The 18,990-nt window shown below is 41.0% G+C and overlaps 1 protein-coding gene across 1 annotated transcript in view; it reads left to right on the top strand.

Moving 5' to 3' along the window:
- The first annotated feature begins 954 nt into the window (after nucleotides 1–954).
- ASAP1 (ArfGAP with SH3 domain, ankyrin repeat and PH domain 1) overlaps nucleotides 955–18,990 on the top strand; it is a 142,394-nt gene continuing 124,358 nt past the window's right edge. Inside the window, exon 1 of the mRNA XM_058821412.1 lies at nucleotides 955–1,144. The gene's annotated coding sequence lies outside the window, so the exon portion shown is untranslated. The remainder of the gene's footprint in view (nucleotides 1,145–18,990) is intronic.

The following is an 18,990-nucleotide window of genomic DNA, read 5'->3' as shown; positions in this document are numbered from 1 at the left end:
TGAAAATAACCAGTCAAACAGGCTTCATCCTAATTTTGCTAGGGACTGCAGAGTTTGTTCCTCAATTCATAGAATCATAGGATAGTTTGAGTTGGAAGGGTCCTTAGAGGTTATCTAGTTCCAGTCCCTCTGCCATGGAACTAGATTCCTAGACAAAATGGCATAAAGAGAATCTCCAAACTCCCCTGCTGCTTTAAATAGCCTGTCCTTACAATTTCCAGGGGAGGAAGCAGGGGGTCTCCACTGTACCAGCCTGGGTAAACCATCAAATATCCCACAATATATGGGAAATATCCCACAGACTGCCATACAAATCTTGTGTTACAGCAAAAGAGAAGTGGAAAAACAGGTAAAACTCCCTCAGGACTACCAGGTACCCACAGTCAGTGGCACACAGGAGTTTGGGCAGGTGGCTGCAGGGCTCACGGTGCATCTCCTTCTCAGAGGAGGAAAATGATGCACCTTTCCACTACAGCAGCACCATGTAGAAATCAATGGAGTTAAAAAAGGCGAGGGCAGGGCTGAACGCAGGGCTGCTGCTCAGACCGGGGAGCGCTCAGGCTGCGGAGCCCCGCGGGCAGCTCGTGTTTCCAGGCGCTCCTATCGCAGATCTGATTTCAGCCGTGGGCAGGCAAAGGGTTAACAGGGACGCTGCATGTTAACTGTATCTGTGGAGATTATGGCATGTTTATCCAGTGTTCAGATTTCCTGTCTGAGGGTTTGGATTTCCTGAAATCCCTGCTATCAGCCCAAGTGCTGTCCACTGAGCAGACCTTTTTCTCTCTCTCTCTTCCCCCCACCCCACCCCCCTTTTTTTTTAAACTTTGCTCACATGGTTGGTTTTCCTTCCTGCTTTCTTTCCAGTTGTAGTGCCTGTGTCTCCTCACCGGTCAGGACATTTATGGATGCTGATCAACACTCTTAGACTCCACAGCTCTGAGGATTGCCGCACGTTGGATTTCCTTTTTATTATTATTGCTATTATTTTATTTCACTTTATTTTAACATTTTGTGGCAAGAAAACCTGAAGAAACATGCTCCTTTTCAGCTGCCCATGGGAGAATATGTTTTAGTCTGAGATGGAATAATGGCCTTAGGCTTGAGGACCAGATCTGGAATGGGAATTCAGACTGCACACGTCCTGGTGAGTTACGGCGCGTGGGGGCTGAGCGTGGCTGGCGAGGAGCAGCTCAGGGCCAGGGACAAAGGCTGAGCCCGTCCATTCAATGTGGCTGCGGAGCAAACGGAGAAAAGCAGATGGGTGAAGCTGAAGTCAGAACTTTTTCCCAAAAAAAACGACAGTCCGTTTTTCGATCCTGAAAATACACACATTGCTCCACAGCCCAGATAATGCCCGGGTAAACTTTGTAGCCAAATGTGTAAGGCCAGATTCTGGGAGTCCTTTCTCATGTAAGAAACTTTTACTCATGTAAACAACCTCAGTGACTTTAACAAGAGCTCATGTAAGAAAGGACTTGCAGAATGGGGCCCACATTGTAAATTGTAATGTCTCACTCTCAGCAAAAATTAATTAAAAAAAAAAAAACCTTCACATTTTCTGATTATCTTTGCATGTTTCCTTGGCCTTTTACATTTTATTGTGGATCTAGATTTAAGTTTAAAGAGGAATCTGTGTGCCAACTATTTGCCCTATTGTCTCTTAAATAAGTTTGCAGTAAGAGCAACAGTATTGCTGTATTCCATGCAGCAATTCCGGGAGGCCAGAAAGGGGCTTTCTGTTGTTGGAGGGAAAATGCTGAGTGCTATGCTGCTCTGAATGAACTGGAAAGCTGCACTCAGACATGGGGCTTAGCTGAGGTTTTAGCTTCATTTTTGGATGTTACAGTTCATTATGACATTATCAGCCTTAGGTGGTTTTAGCCAAACCACATTCACTAAAGCAATGAGTTGACCAGCCTCAAAATCAGTGACTCAGAATTTGAAAAGAAAAAAATCTTCCTTTCAGGCCTCTGAAACAGAATTCATTATTGGCATCCATGGAAGTGTTGCTGGAGTAAGGTGTGGAAGATAAAGCATCATCACTGTTGCAACTTTTGCTCTGTCCCATGGCTGGAGGCTGTGGTTGTGCTGAACATTCCTAAGCTGCTCATTGGAGCCAGTCCAGGGATTTGATTCTCTAATTGTAGGGGGAAAACTTGTTTCAGGACTTGCTTAGATGTAGGGAAAACTATAGGAAAACCATCATTTTTTAGCAATTTTATTTTTTATAGTAATTTTACTGTTTTTCTTAGACTACTGAACAAGTCCTGAATTCTAGTGTACAGCACTGCATGTCAAACAAGAGATGAATATTTAAATTTGGGGGGGGTTTAGTAGGACAGAATACTTTCCTTCTTATACCAATAAAGGAAAAGAGCCATTTTCCAGTTCTTTGCAATGCTTTCAGATTTGAGGTTTTAAACTAACTTCTGGTGTGCCAGCTATCTCTACAACCCTTTGAACATGATCCTGCTGCTCATCTTCAAGGTTTTCTTTCCTTAAAGAGGAATGTTTTCTGGAGGAGCCAGACCAAACTAATGTCTTGTCTGCCTGGGAACTCCAGGAATTTAGTTTTAATTATTGATATGGGGCAACACTGAACCTGGAGGCATTTTTTGCATTGAAAGGTCAGTTCTTGCTGTGTATGTAGGATGTACTCTCATTCTAGTCAAAAAAATGAAAGGGGGGCCAAGGAACCCTCACCTGAGTTAGGCTGGACTGTGGTGCCCTGCCCTGCAGTTACCACACAGTTTGATGGTCCGTGGTCATGGATGTGATCAAACTGACTGGAGCAGAAATGTGCTCCTCTCAAAGCTGGCAGTAGAGTCAAATGTCATCAATGATCTGTGAACTGCAGAAAGTACAGATGAGGAGTCAGGGGAAGTGTAAAGACTCATCTAGGTCTACCCAAATCTCCTAGATTTGGAAATTTTGTTGACCTTCCTATGAGCAAGATCCTTAAGACTGGGTCAGCTGTGGGATTTTTGCCCCCTTTTTGCAGGGCTGTCAGAACTTCTCTGGTTTCAGCCAGGTTGGGAATACTGTGGGAATAGTTTTCCTGGTGGTATTTTGGTATTTCCTCTTCTGCTCACACCCAGAGCAGGAAGTGCAGAAGCACAACCTTCAGCTCATTGTGTACGGGTTTCTTTTTATAAACCTGAATTCTCTGCCCGCCCCCTCTCTTTTTTTTTTTCCCTAACAGCCCTCACATAGGATTAAGGCTCTGTTGGACTTAGACTGACAATTTTTTATATATTTTCATATGACCACACTAAGCACTCAGTAGTTCCTTGATAATTCATTAATAAGGGATTATCACATTAGTTTTCAATTTTCTAAGTACAATATTCCCAATCCTATGGTCGATAATGTCAATGTGCCAATGTCCCCAGCAGCTGCTTCTGCTGGCATTTACTCCTGAACCTTCAGCATCATGTCACTAATTGGCCATCAGGACCTACCTACTCAGTTGCCCATGAAGAAATTCTGCAAATTCTTCTTTTTTTGTAACAAACTGCACCATTAAACTCTCCAAGATTAGACACTTCATGCTTTAATGTTCTTTCCCTCACTCATTTTCTTTTTCTGCATCAGTGAGGAGGTTCAACTCAAGAACCCTCACTCCATGTGTCCAACTCACTCACCATCACGGCTGCCAGTCCTCCTGCCTTTCTTGCTGTTGTTGGCAAGTATGGATAAACAATTTTGACAGGTACAGAGTCCTGCAGAGCTAACTTCATAAGCAGAGTGATGTTTCACTGCTCAGATTATAAATGGACCAGAGGAACTAAACCACTTTCACTGAAAACGTCCACCACATAAAAAAAATTTTAACCCTTCCTTTTCATGCAGTTTTCCTCAAAAAGGCAAAGAATTCAATTTTGTTTCATACCTGAGAAAGCATATCATATATGGATTGCATCTTCCCCCTCAAGACTATCTTAGCCATGATGTGAGCCCTTAATCGGCCATTTTAGAAATGAAAATAAAGTTAATATAGATCTTAAAGTTGGTCCATGGCAAAATAATTATCTCTATCTCCACTTGGGTCCACTTTTATGAGCACTACATGGGCAGCTGTGCCAGTCATGATTGGAAACTCTCTCCATGACTTTGTAAGACAATTTGCACCTCAACAATTTCATAGTCTTCAAAATACAAGGAAACACAAGTAATGGGAAGTTAATTTACTTCACTCAAGTCCTCTGTAACTTAAGATTTAAGCAGATGCAATGCAATTACTAAGGGGATTTGAGTTCTGTGATTCTTTTGGGGTGTTTCTATTGCTGTTGGCTCAGATTTTCTTTCTTGGGCTTTGGGGAGCTGCAGAGCTCCAGAGAGGGCACAAGGAGAGGGATGGAATGACAGCCTGGGTCATTATTTCAGACACTGATTAGCAGCAGGCTCAGCCTAGACCACACATCAGTCCTCCCATGTGGCACTCAGGAGCCAAGCTCCATCCAAGCTGAACAGGGGGAGATGTGAAGCTCCTTGCTCAGTCCCCCCCCCTGAACCCCAAAGCTGGGTTCAGCCCCACCAAGTGATGCTTTTAATGCATCTTCCTCTATCTCGACTGGAGTTAACAAAATCCATCTCTCTCTGTGAGTCAGCAGAAAAGTATTCAGCTTTTATAAGAGTTAAGGGACATGGGATAGGGCAGTATCTTCCCCCAGCTTGGCACTTGCACATCACACAGGGAGAGGAGGTTGCATTTTCAGTTCTATTCACCAGAGGAGCTGGTTTACGCCAGCAGAGGATGTGGCCCGTGCTGTGCATGGCCATGGCTGCTGAACAAGGCTCCTTTCATCAGCAAACAAATGTGCAAACGGCATCACCCAGCACGCACTGTGACACAGCGGCTGCTGGCACTTCAGGAAAGTCAGAAGATATCTCTATTTTCTTCTCCTCAAAAGCAAAATGAGGAAGTCTCCCCTCTCCTCTTGTGCCCCCACTGCTACCACCCTGGCTTGAGCAAGTTGATCCTTAGGTATTTGTGTGGGGGTTTGTTCTCAGTGGTTAACCACATAACAATTTGAAGCATGTGGCTCACTCAAAAGAAATTGCCTTTAAACATTTGCAGACTGGAATTGTGTTGGAGAGAGGGGGCTGCTGGCCACCCTGGGGGCTGCAGCAGGAAGCCCTAAACATCCCACAGCAAGGTCCCATGAAAAGGGGGAAAAAAGCTGATTTTATATCTAGGAACTTCTCTTCTTGACAATGCTCTACAGCCAGGGCCAGATGTTCCCACCTCAGGTTTTGTATCTTTACTTGGTGTGTCAGAGGAAAATACCCGACAGGAGACAAAACAGAGAGAAAAGGGGTGACAATCAAGGGAATAGTGTTTTGGCACATCACTTTCATAAATAAAGACAGAGAAAAAATAACAAAGAAATTGGAGAAGCTTTGCTGTGAAGCTGAGAGTGCCTGAGACTGCTGCATGATCCCTGGGGGAAGGGGTGAGGCAGGTAGTGTGGGACTGGAGAGCCAGGCTCTGCAGGGCATGACAACCCCATGACAGAACAACCCTGTTTAGGGTGGTAAAACGCCTCATTAGAGTTCTTCCACCCCTCCAACCTTTGCTGGACAGAGAGGAAAGACTGGAGAAAGGAGGTGTGCAAACAAGATGAGCAGTTGTGCTTGAAGGGGTAAAGACCCCAACACCTGCATGGTGCCTCAGCTTGTTATCCCAGAGCTATGGGGCTATGCTAACATCCAGTTTTAAAGAGTCTGGGGCTTAAAGAAGCCAATAAAACTGAAGACTGCAACATTTCCCCATGGGAGAAGATGTCTGTGAGACATTCTGCAAGTAGTTTGTGACTCCCTAAGGCCATGGGCTTTAATTGCCATCTGATCCAGTGCATCCTCAGTCCATGGTTAGGAGAGCCTCTCCTTGGCTGCACATATACATGCTCCTAAGTGTTCATTGTGGAAAATAACAAGTGCAACCCAACTACAAGCCACACTTCTAATTCAGCAGGTAAAAATACTGTATCTCTACAATTGCCAGAATGGCACCTGATCTAGGAAAGAAAATGGCTTTTGGATCGTGGCCTTAAAGGTGGTAAAGTTTAACTAATTTGGAGAAAGGGTAAATAAGGCCTTGCCAAGTCTTCTCTCATGGCTACAGTGACAGAAGCTGTAGCCTGTTGGCACAGGTATGGGATTGGATTCCAGTCAGAAATTGAGCTATGCCCCCAGGTCCTGGCAGGACCTGCAACCCCACACATTCCTTCCACACCTGTTCTCCAGTCTGGGGAGAAAATAAATCAGCTCTTAGTGGCTGAACACCACCCCTGGGATTGTCACCTTCTGTCTCTGAGTTAGGATGGGCAAGTCACTGCATGGCCCTACCCAGACCAGCAGCAGGAGCAGCATGGCTGGCTCCCACCTTCCTTTTGTTCATCCCTGCAGCAGCCAGAAGGGAAATGCAGAGCACATGGCTGATGTGCTCCTCAGAACCACTGGGGCAAGGAGAGGGAAATGTCTCCTGCCAAGCCTGGCACAGCATCATGTCCTTTTTATAGCAGCTGGCCAAGTGCACAGAGAGCAATTTTGTCCTGGCCAGGCCTGCCAGAGAGTCAGGAGGACATTTCAGGCACTAGGACAAGCCTTATAATATGTGGATTCAGCCTAAAACAGAGCCCTTAGCAAAGTGCTATGGTTCTACACAGGAACATGAAACCATCCAAGCCAACACTTCAGCATCTTGTTTTCAGCAGTGCCTGACACACGAAAGGTGCAAGAGTTGAGCAGGGAGGACATGTAGTGGTATTTCACAGATAATGGTCCCAACGTTCCAGGATCTCATCTGGAGGATTTTCTGAGCTTTCAGAGCTCATGCTTAGGATGTACTTGTCCTGCAGATATTTGCAACATGCTTTGTAGGCTTTTTCCTACATAAACTAATACACATTTTAGTCATCCATCTTATAGGTACAAGAGATTGTTAGACAAAAATGAGTAGTGAAAGTCATGGAAGGAATTTTGTCCTGAGTTTACAGTTATTAAATCATTACTAACAGTGAGGGTACAATCCTAGTTTCCTACCTGATTTATAGTAGTGCTAAAAACTGAATTTTGTGGAAATATTCCAGATTTATTTGTGAATAAATAAGATCTATGCCAGCACCATGCAACTCCAGTACTTTATTTATGTAATTTAGCATGGAACTATATTGCTACTTTCCTTCTGCATTAAAATTCAAGCAGTTCAGTATTCACACAAATGAATATGCCTACTGATGTAATTATTTACATAACAGCATATTTGTCATGAAATGTGTAAGACTGCTGATGAAATGTGTTCTTTGCTGATGTAGGATACTGGCTCCATCCATCTGATAAGAGGCAGGTTGTAGTCACACATCCTTTAATAATTATTTCAGCAGGTGTCCTTTTATTCCTGTTCATAATTAGTAGCTGAGTACTTAGCAAAGCTTGTCAGGATCAGAAATTCCTACAATTCAGTAGTTATCTATATTCATGAACAGACAGGATCTCTACCTTGGTAGAATAATTTCTGAAGATATTTTAAAATAATTAGGGTATTTAATACTAACGGGTACTGTAATTCTACAATAAGTATAAAGCTTTTGAATTATTATCAACCAGCAGGGTATAATTCTGATGTTACATGTGTCCTAAATGAATCTGATTCCAGATTTAATCAATGGTAAGATAGTTCTTAGCCACAATCCCAGATCTCACATTTTTATTTTCTGTGTTTTTGAAGCTGTGGTAGAGAATGATCTATCATATTTCTGTATTGACCAGGATGGGGTTAAAAATCTAATATCCAAGATGATCTACAGCTGGAATTTATTCTCACTACCCAGACAAATGGGATTTGGCTCAGTGGAAACAAATTTCCTTACTATTGAGAATATTAAAGGGCATCAGTAGCAGAGGAACAAGGATAAAAAGGTGATTGTAAGTCATGTTGTGCTGGAGCCATACAACAGCCTACCTGACACCTGGTCTGAATTACACAAGTCTCTTGATGGCTGAGACTTATGCTTTTCTTCTCAGAGTTCCTTGGAAGCTCAGAGCAGTAATTAGGCTGTTTCCCCCACAGGGTGGTAGGTACGTGTCTGCACAGGGTATTCCATAAACTCTACACTTCATTCCCTCCAGTCCCTTCCAGCATGGAGGACAGCCTGGCTGCACGGTTCCTCTTCAGTGAGAAACATCCTTCCTCAAGGATCATTTCTAAGTCTACTTCTCCCCATCTTAAGACACTTTGATTTCCCAAAGAGCCACAAGTGGCTGACACACGTATCTCCATCTCAAGTCTGGGCTCTGCAATAGGCCTCTGTCCTGTGAGTCACATCAGCAGTGTCCTAAGCACAGTCCTCCAATAGCTACAGCTTGAAAAATAGCTCAGACTTAGACTCACAATAAACTCCTACCATAGATTTACACCATTAGACAGAGGAGGCACAAGAAGGAACATGACCCCAGTCAGTAAGACTAGGTTTAGCCTGACCCTAAGGAAAACAAGGAATCTTAGACAACCCTTTTCCATGATGCTGTTGCTGAAAGACAACTTATCATTTAAGAGAACCTTATCCATGTGGTGATTATTTGCATTCTGGGGGGGAAAAATAACTTATATTGTAGGAATTCATATTATTTAAATAGGGTTTAAATAATGTGTCACTGAGAAACTGAGAACTCTGCAGTACCTATAGCCTGTTTACAAGTGAGACTGAGGCAATTGCATTTTGTGTGTGTATGTGTCTCCCCAAGACTTTGACACCCCCCCTTCCCTAACCAAGACAGATGGAGGAACAGAGGTCTCAAGAGCTCCTACACATTTTGTAAAAATAGGCAGATTGCTAGAAGAAAAAAAACACTGTTTGAAACATCTAACTACCTCCTCCCAAAGGGAAAAGCCACAGCTACTGTGAGGCCGAAAGAGAATTTCCACAGGAGTGTAATGATGAGCCCACTGCAACCCAGGAGAAAAGCTTCCACAGCATTTGCCCCTCCAGGCTGCCCATAAGGGGTTTCAGAGATTCCAAATCCTCTTGGTGTTCATGCAAACCTATGTGTGCTAATGGGGCTTTAGCAGCAATAACAGTTGAGAGAAAGACACCTGCTGTTATTTATCCCAAGAGTTAAATTCTCTCTCCTTGAACTATTATAAACCATTAAACTACCATGTTAATGCAAGAAGTGTTTCCTGGAAATAATAATGTGCTGGCATCAGTATTGCTTCCCTACCAGTGCTGGCTGCTAGTACAGTGGCAATGTTTTGAGAGGACCCTGTTTGCTAAAGCTGGCCATTGAAAGTAAAATATTCATTAGTAATTTTCAAAATATGGTTGCCTAGAATTCAGAACTTTAGCTCATAAATTAGATAGATTGGATTAGATTATTTCAATGCCTTTGAAAGTGAGGTTGATTATTTTAGTCTAGTAAAGGTTTTGCTAGGAGTTCAGTGCTTCCTCTCAAGTGTCCCAGTGCAGGACAAAGTAACTCTGCTCTGAGCTGTAGAACATTTGTTTTTACACTTCAAGGCCTGTTCTAAATAGAAACCCTCAGGTGGGCCAGGATGTTGAAGCCAAGTCAATTTGAGTCTTGTGGAAAGACACTAGGATCCCTTCAGAATGGGAACCCAGATGGGAGAGAAACAGGGGTGCCCAGAAAGGACAGGTTTGTGCTTTTGCTCCTTAGCACCCCCAGATATCTGCACCATAAATGAGTTTACCAGGTTTAGCGGGAGACAAGTGGTGGCCATAACACCAGAAGTGAGCAGTACCAGGCAGCTCCCACTCCAGAAGGAAACTGCAGCAGGCTTTGCTCTGGTTCCCACAGATGGAATGCAAGGGAGGAGGAACACCACAGTGACCAGGCAGCATCTGTGTGAACACTGACAACACCCTCTGGTTTCAACAGCAGCTATCATGAGAAAATATGTTTCTGCTTTGTTGTTTCTTGTGCATGACAGAAACAAACAAGATTTTTTTTTTCCCAGAAATGAAGCAGGTTTGTTCTGGAACGTGGTGGGCAGATCAGGTTCTTCTTAGTACTGAAGGATATATATGTGGGATTTCACCATTTTTAAGCTCTCCCAGGATATTTTTGCAATATTTATTGTGTTGGTTTCAGCATTGTTTTTGCATCAAATAGTAGACCAAATGTAAGGAAAGCTGGCCTCATTTGTGCTGTTAAGTCTTTCTTAGAAGCAGAAATTATTTGCAAGATCATAACTTCCCTCACAGACACGATGTTTAATTAGGGAAGAGTTCTCTTACAGGGTAATATTCTTACTTCTGTGCACATCTGCACAGTATTTTCCTGATCAGGAGATCAAGAGAAAAATAATCTGAACAACTGCTTCTCTAAGTCATAATGAACAGAGTTGTGCAGTAAATCATAATGTTCAATAAAATGAAAAACAAAATTTGGCTGGAGATTAATGGCTGTAAAGGGACTTACTGAATTAAATTGGATCAGATGTTCCCTGGAAAAAAAATCTGAGATGTATTCACAGGGCTCTGTGGTGTTGGTTTTATTTTTCACAAAGGAAGATTTAACTTGATTGTTTTGCAACTATTAACAATTTCTAGGCCTTGCAGAGTGATCTTAGGGGCTTGTGGTAGAGGACAGGGACTGGCTGGAAATTCTGGTCCCATTTAGGCAGGGGAAGGGAATGAACACGGAACCTTCCCACTACACAATGCTACAAACTTCTCAAGTGTTGCAGGGGCATTGCATTTTAACAAGAAAAGGAGGGCTGGCTTCAGTTCCCACGTTCAGGGGTAGATTCATGATTATAGGTCTGTTGAAAGACTGATATCCCTGAGTTCCCTAAGGCTGTGCTCAAAGCCCAGCTGCACTTCTCATGTTCCCTCTTAGGTGGTTTAAGTGCCTCCTTCTTACTGTGTCTTCTCCTATAATCTCAGTTTTAAGCATCCAGTCCTTCAGATGTTGGCTGAAGACACATATGGGCTCTGAGTCAGGCTTTTGAATTTCCCCAGGGACTCAGGCTCTCTAAATCTACCCTCAGCTTGGTATTTCACTGCCAGATTTGCTTGTGACTCCAACCACAAGCAGCAAAACATTTACACTTCAAGAACTTCTCACCAAAGAAACCGACTTAAAACTGTAAACCAGTGATGGGGACCAACATTTCCCACTGCTGCTGGTGGTTTTTCTAATCAGAGATGTCGCTCATTTTGTCAAGATCCTGACCTGGTTCATTAATGTATCAGCTGAAGGAAACCAAGGCCGCATAAATTGTCACTGATTGTGCTAGAGATACTGAAAACTCTTTCGCCCTGAGTTAATTCTCTGAACTCAAAGTGAAACAGACCCATGGCAGGACAGATCCCCGGCAGGCTCAGAGTCGAAGGGGATGCACACACCTCCCCTCTCACCTGCTCCCTGCAGCACAGCCTGTGCTCAGAGACTTGGCCTTATTAACTTCTCTGGCTTTTGGGAGAAATGGACTTAACAACAGTTGCCTAGAGCCAGAAGAAGAGGGGAAAGGCTATGTTATTAAAATCTAGAATGTAACATCATTTTAAAATTCATCAAAGAGCTCAGAGCAAATTCTCCAGAGATTGAAGACTTAGTCATCCCAGGTTTCTCCAACTCATTTAGATAATTGCCCTTGAAATAGCTGTCTTCTTTTTTCCTTCCTTTTCTTTCTTTCTTTCTTTCTTTTTCTTTCTTTCTTTCTTTCTTTCTTTCTTTCTTTCTTTCTTTCTTTCTTTCTTTCTTTCTTTCTTTCTTTCTTTCTTTCTTTCTTTCTTTCTTTCTTTCTTTCTTTCTTTCTTTCTTTCTTTCTTTCTTTCTTTCTTTCTTTCTCTCTTTCTTTCTCTCTTTCTTTCTCTCTTTCTCTCTTTCTCTCTTTCTCTCTTTCTCTCTTTCTTTCCTTTCTTTCCTTTCTTTCTTTCCTTTCTTTCTTTCCTTTCTTTCTTTCCTTTCTTTCTTTCTTTCCTTTCTTTCTCTCTCTCTCTCCCCCTTTCCCTCTCTTGGTAAGTAAGTAAGTAAATATTCCTGGAGCAGGCACATCAGCTCCACAGCTGCAGAAGGGCAGAAGAAACCTCCAGATACCCACCATGCACATCTGTGCTTTCTATAATATGAGCTAACCCCATCTCAGTGCATTCAAAATAATCATCTCACTGTCACTTGCAGAGATATTAGGAACTCATTAGCCAGCTTAACTAATTAATGCACTGGTAATATTATTTTTTTATTAAGCACTTTATTAAATAACAGGAGATCTTTAGAAAATATAATGTGTTATTTATTTTTTTGCCTACCCTCAAGGCCTGGAGGCACTCAGTCTCAATACTTTCCCACCTTCTTGAAAACTGTAAGATTTTCTTCCTTCTGTCTTGGTAAAAATTCATGCTGTTACCAAGACAGGAAGCCCAAATAGTGTTACATGAGGTTGAGCAGGAAACTGATACAAATGAAACAGAAAAAAAGTTTTAGATTTTGTTAAAAAAATAAAACTTACATTACAACATATAATTTTATTGTGGGTTTTTTGTGTAACTTATATCAAACAAATTCTTAAAGATTAGTAGAACTTCCCATTAGATTGCCACTGGAAAATATATCAGCATCCATGGCAGTGCACCAACATTTTTTTGTGTTGTTTTCCATTGAAAGGTTGGGGCTTTTTAAAATTTGTTTTCTTCCTCCTAATGTCTCTTCCTGACTGTAGAATCAGAGGTACAGTCTTATACCATGGTATGGTTCAGGCAGAAATAAGAAGGCCATGCTGCAGTGCCCTTAGGCATGCAGCATCTTTGGAGCAGGACTTCACCTCTGGAATCAGCACCCTACTTTCTCTTTTAGTCAGTGGGATGAAATAAGCAGTTTAGAGTGTGATTCATCTGATTTTATAGACATCTGCTCTATTATCTCTGTTTTAAACTTCTACTTTTGTAGGATGAGGTGAGATGCAACCTACTTTCAGTTATCTGTGTTGACCATATCATCAGTCAGGATGAAAGGAGTCTGGAGTGAACAGCTGAGGCAAAGACACTTTGTCAGATACATCCCACTTTTACAGCCTAAAAGTTGAGTCAGAGCTCTCTAAAGTGGAGGTAAAGAATCCCATTTGCATGGACTGAGTTTGGGTTAAGTTGAAAAGGTTCTGTTCTGTCACTAACTTTTGAGTTTATGTCATTTTTCTACGTAGATTGGACACAAAATTTCAAAGACATAAATATCCATGCTCATGGATCTGGGCATGACTCACTGTATGGGTAGATACAAACCTGAAGAGAATACTTAGGAACATCTTTCTGTGCCTATCTTGAGGTTTCTATGTGCCTTTTATTTTGGGAAATTCTCTGCAGGCACTTTGATAGTTCTGCACTCTGCTGAAGGACAGGATGGCTAGAGGTGATGGCTGAGCCAAAATAAATTACATTTTCACAGGGCTGTTCAGTAGAAGAGTGGCACCACTTGGTGCTTGTCAAAGAGGAAGGAATGACAAACATTGTGAAGGACAGAGATATATCAAGAAAAGTGGGGTTGTCACAAACTGGAGCCTGATGGTCTTGTCTTCAGTCTGCTGTAGCCATCCTACAAATATATATCAAATATATTAACTTCTGTGAGGTGTTCAGACACCAGGACAATGCATGACCTCATGAGTGCCTGAGGAATCAATGAAGGCTGGAAGTAGGAGGTGTGGTGCTTGCTTTGCCTGAGTGCTGCCAGCTCAGGGTAGAAAAGCTGCTGTAGGAAGGACATCAAATGTTCAAATGCACCAAAACTTTTGTGCAGAGATGATTTATCTTTAACACAGATGTACCAAGTTTAGTTTCTAATTTTAATAATGACTCCTTCCTAAAAACTCAGACAGCAAATGACTGATCTTCAATTCAGCCACAATCAGTGGCTACTGAGAATGAGTGGGGGCACTGACAAGAGAGCTTGATGTCATATCCACATTATATTATTAATCTATAATCTATATACCATGCACAGGGTATTTTTCTATTAACTTTGTACTGAGTAAATAATTAAGCAGTGACTAAGCATACAGGGAAGGTGGGAAGCACTCTTTTGTGTTATTAGCCCCTCACAGTTTTCAGAAGTGGACTATAAGTAACTCCAAATCTTGGACTGTGAATGGCAACCTTGTCATCAAATATAAAAAAATACCCTTGACAAGATCAGTGAAAGCCCTGCAGAGTTCTGAAGCTGGGCAGCAGACACTCTGATTAGGTGCTGCCTCCACAAAATGAAAATTCTTCCCTGAGCCCAAGAACAGCTGATGGATATAGTGTGAAGTGATAAAAAGGTCACTCTTAAATGGATACAGGGAGATTTAACTCACAATACCACCGTCCTGAAGCCCTTAGACAAATAATAAAGCACAGGCTGCAAAGACTAGAAATTCATTCAGTCTAAATACTTACAAAAATCTTTGTCATAGATCTAAGTCCTAAAGGAAATTCACCTCTGAACAAGACTGCATAAATTGACCAAACAAGCACCCTTGAGCCCTCTGGCCCTCTCGGGCAATGTGCTATAAAATCCTAGAGTGAAGAACTGTTCAGTCTTAGAATTATGTTTTGCAGCACGAATTCCAAACCACTGTTCTACAGAACCTGCACAGCCCATCCATGATCATTTCATAACCATATGACAATTATATCATATGAGACAGAGAACTAATTTCCATTCTAACAGTAATAACCATCTCCTAAAACTAGGTTCTTTTTAAATCAGTTGCTATTTCTAAAAGTACCATGCAAGAAAAGGTCTGAATATTTACGGTGATTTTCCTTACATATTCAAACACAAGGATATGTCAAGATGAATAGAAAAAATCTCATACTTTGCCAATATATTTTAAAGTTTGGTGTAATGACCTGAGGATTAATAACCCTCTCAGCTTGACATCAATCCAGTGCAAAACACTGGAATTGTTAATTCCAGGTACTATTTATAAAGAATCAGAGAAAAATAATGCAATTTATTACTTTTTTCATGACTCATTGCATATCAATCAGGATGGAATTAAGGAAAATACATTTTATTTCAAGAAAACCATCTTGATATTTTTTCAGATTTTAAATTTTCCTGAGGAAAAGAAAAATCTTTACTACTTATGTATTACTTATGAATTTTGGTAGCACTTGTGGCACTAAGCAAAATTTTGACTAAGAAATTAGAATTCTCCAAAGTCACTACTGTAATGATTGAATAGATTAAAACCTGAGCAATTGACATTTTTGGGAACCCTCATAAGTGGGGACTCATCCTCAAGAGGATGTCACTCAGCCCTTCAGGGACACTCCTGGGCTCTTTGCTGGGTTAGTTTTCCACTATTGTCTTCTTTCAGGATTCAGCCCATGTCTGTAAGCATGCTAATACTTTGATCATATATTTTTATGGAAGCACTGAAAACACAAACAGCTAATTCGTCAGGGTGGAGCTTCTATTGCTTAGGACATACTAAAAGCAAGTCCACAGACAAATATCCTCAGATTTGCTTCCCTGAAGTTTGTTAGACCACATCTTAATAGTGTTATCCAAATCATGGATTAGGGCAAAGCCAAAGAACATATGTTTGTCACATCCTGTTTGGATGATACCAACACAGACACAAACAGAACAAGCAGATTTTGGCATGAAATGAAAGACATTTTTGTTAACCTTATAGTTGCTAAAGAACATGTCAGTTACCACTTGGACTGAGTACTTTTGGTCCATATTTTGCCCATGAAAGTGTCTCTAATAACCTTTGCAAAATGTGATTTTGAGGACAATCTTTAAATATGTAATATCTGCTTTTCAACAGAACATAGATAGAACAATGACTTGATTCACTGCTTTTCAAATAACCAGCTTCTTTTTTTCATTTGCAGGAAATAAGATTTTTCTACCTGCTTTATTTTAAAGCTTTTTGGGATATAAAAGCTTTCTGCTCAGTCATTAGCTGCAAATTGCAGAATGAAGCAGCATTTCCAGATGAAGTAGTCTGTTTATACAGAAAGCACAAGAGCTATAATTACTACATGATCACATTTGTATATCAAGGTCAGATTTCTGTGATTCACACTATTGTTTGGACATAAAGGGAGTTGATTTTCAGCATGGTGGTGCACAACTACTATTGTTATTGCATCAGTGACTGTAGAAACAATATTAACTTTCGCTTGTTTGAGTTTTTCTTGTTAGGGTACTTCTGTTTCAGGAATATGAGAAAATTGGCTGGCTAGTATTTGCCCTAAAATAGTCATTAGACATGAAAAAATATGGATTTATATTATTTCTACTCAGGTCATAGAGTCTATTATGAAAGAAAAAAAAGTCCTCTAAAACAAAAAGCAAGATAAAATAGGTCATTAAATGACATGCATAAAATCACAGAGTTTAGGCAATATCAAATGCAGGTAACTAAAGCATGTAAAAAATATTTCCTGATATTTTCCTCTCCTCTGCAAAATCCCTGAATAATTGTTTTTCTTGATTATTACCCAATACAGTTGCAATTTTTATATTCTCTTCCTGAGAATTCATTAGCTAGCTTTCCACAACACTTACCCTGTTCTAAAACCTTAAAAATACAGGGATTCAACTCATTATACTTATTAGTTAAGCATTATGATTAGTCAAGCAGTTAGATTGTACCAATTAATCCAATATAATTGTATGTATTTATAACTAGGCACAAGAACAAATGCTTTCCTCATCTAAGGGCTAATAGAATCTGCTACTCTATTCCTGTATTGTGTCGAGTTGTCACCCAGCTGCCATTAATGTCACCCTGTTCTCAGTTAGGCTCCCTCCTTGCTTAAGCCCCACTAGACTTTCTCTTTCCAGGTGTACGTGTTCCTGGGTGAAAAGCAATCATATTTCTCCCGTTTTCATTGTTCTCTATATGTTCTGGGCTTTTATATTTCATATTCACTCCCTGCTCCCACTCACATACTGTCATATATAAGGATTTTCCACAAATCTGGCAATGTTACCTCCACATTGCCAAGGACAGTTGGGGAGCATTGATTTTGGTTTCATAGGGGGGTGAGAAGAAGAGTCAAAATGCCATCTTGACACAGCCCAAATTTTTCTACTGTCATTGGTTCTAGAATTTCAGAAAAGCTGTATTTAGCCTCAAAAGACTCTTTACCCATATAAATGATACTAATAGGTGTATGGCTTGAGGAATTTGCCATTTGAATAATGCCCTAAAAAATTGTCCAAGGTCACTGAGCCAGTGTTGAACTCACATGAGCACTTTCATCACTGGGCCACCATTCCTCTCTCTAGGAGAGCCACGTATATTTCCTTCTCAGTGTTGTTTCTCACCAGTCAATGATGATAACTTCAACCAACTTCATCTCTCTATAAATATTGCTCTGGATTTCTTTGATATTTTATTTATTTGCTGATTGCTCTTGTATAAATAGGCTCCAAAATGAGTAGGAGACCTAGAAAGGGAATATAATCATATATTTAACCACTGAGATGTAACCAAAAATGCTCATAATACCACTTACAGCAAATGAGCAAATGAGCAATTAAATAATACTCAGTAGCTTATTATAGCAGACAAAAAGAGATTCTGTGACTTTTTCAGACTTACAAAAAATAAATTGCCATCCATTTAAAATTTAGTCCAATGTCAATCATAGTTACTTGTAAACTCAGAAAGTAATGAGCCATTATATATTTTTTATTTCTTGCTTTGATTTGAATAACATAAACCTATGATGATGGGGACTTTTTTTGCCTATGAAGATGAGTAACATAATTAAAAGGAAGAGGTATGCTGTAAAATTAAAGAACCAGCACACATGTCATCATAAGCTGAGTCACATCCAGGGCTGCCAGTGGCTAAGGGTTTGTTGTAAGATGATGGTACTCAGTTGTCTGCCAGGAGACGCCTTTCCACAAAAAATCCACAAAAACACAATGCAGTGCCACGGCTTCCTTCTAAAAACTTTTTCCTGCATGTACCACAAGATTCAAGCATAATATTCTTGACTTGAGGCAGATACTCCTCCTCTTGCACACTGGTCTTCAAATCAAAGGACACACCTCCTTATCAGCAGAGCCCATAACCATGTCTCCTCCTCCTATGCTGCCAAGCTGGTGGCATATCTGGTAAAATCTCAGATCCTTTCCAGGCAGCATGGAAAAATCTCAAGTCTGCTGGTAAAAAAGATGTCTAACCCTCTTAATAATAAAAGAGCTCTTGACAAGATCACTTGAAAGTATCCTAAAGGCTCAGAAAAAGAAGGGAAAAAAGACAGATACTAACATCCCATCCAAAACCTCGTATGTCGCAATTTTTAATTGAATCTCATATGTCTTAGAGACAGGGACTATTCTATGTTGTTTTTAATGCTAAGGGTTGGAAAACCTCCAGACCCACATGACATATCTGGAAACACAAAACAAACAGGACAAACCCCATAAACAAACTACAGCAGTCTCTGGGGAAATAGGTCAACAGGCATAACAAGGCTTCTCTTAGACAGAAGGTTAAAAAAACTACTCATAGGGAAGGATTTGTGTTTTTCCTCATGGAAGCAAGGAATAAAGTGATGTGCTTGAATGAAAATGGGCAGACTGGTTAACCAAAGGATGTAATCTGGGGATGGCCTTTCTCCCACTCCCCTGCTGCCTGGGCCCCTCTGTTTGACTCTGATCTCATTCTCATCTTTATGGGTCCTTATCACCTCTCCCATGTGCCAGCCCATGCAGTCCACATCCCTCTGACTCACGGGCTTGTCCCAGCCCACCTGATTTACCATCTCACGGCAATGGCTTCTGCGTAGTGTTCTCCTTCTCAGCACCCATATCTGGCCTCAAGCCCCTGCCAATCTTTTTCCAGCTTGTATCTTTGGACCAAACAGGAAGATCATCCCAGAATGTCCCAAACTGAAAGGTATGTGCCAGCCCTACTCACTGCTCAGGGCTCTGCAGCATGTCTAGCACCTTCTTTTCCCCACAGCAACACAAGTCTTAAACTGGAAAGAGTATGCAATATAGTGA

The sequence above is a fragment of the Ammospiza caudacuta genome, chromosome 1 (assembly GCF_027887145.1).
Source record: "Ammospiza caudacuta isolate bAmmCau1 chromosome 1, bAmmCau1.pri, whole genome shotgun sequence".
Lineage (NCBI taxonomy): Eukaryota > Metazoa > Chordata > Aves > Passeriformes > Passerellidae > Ammospiza > Ammospiza caudacuta.
The sequence above is the reverse complement of the archived record's forward strand: the minus strand, read 5'-3'. Positions and strand labels throughout refer to the sequence as shown.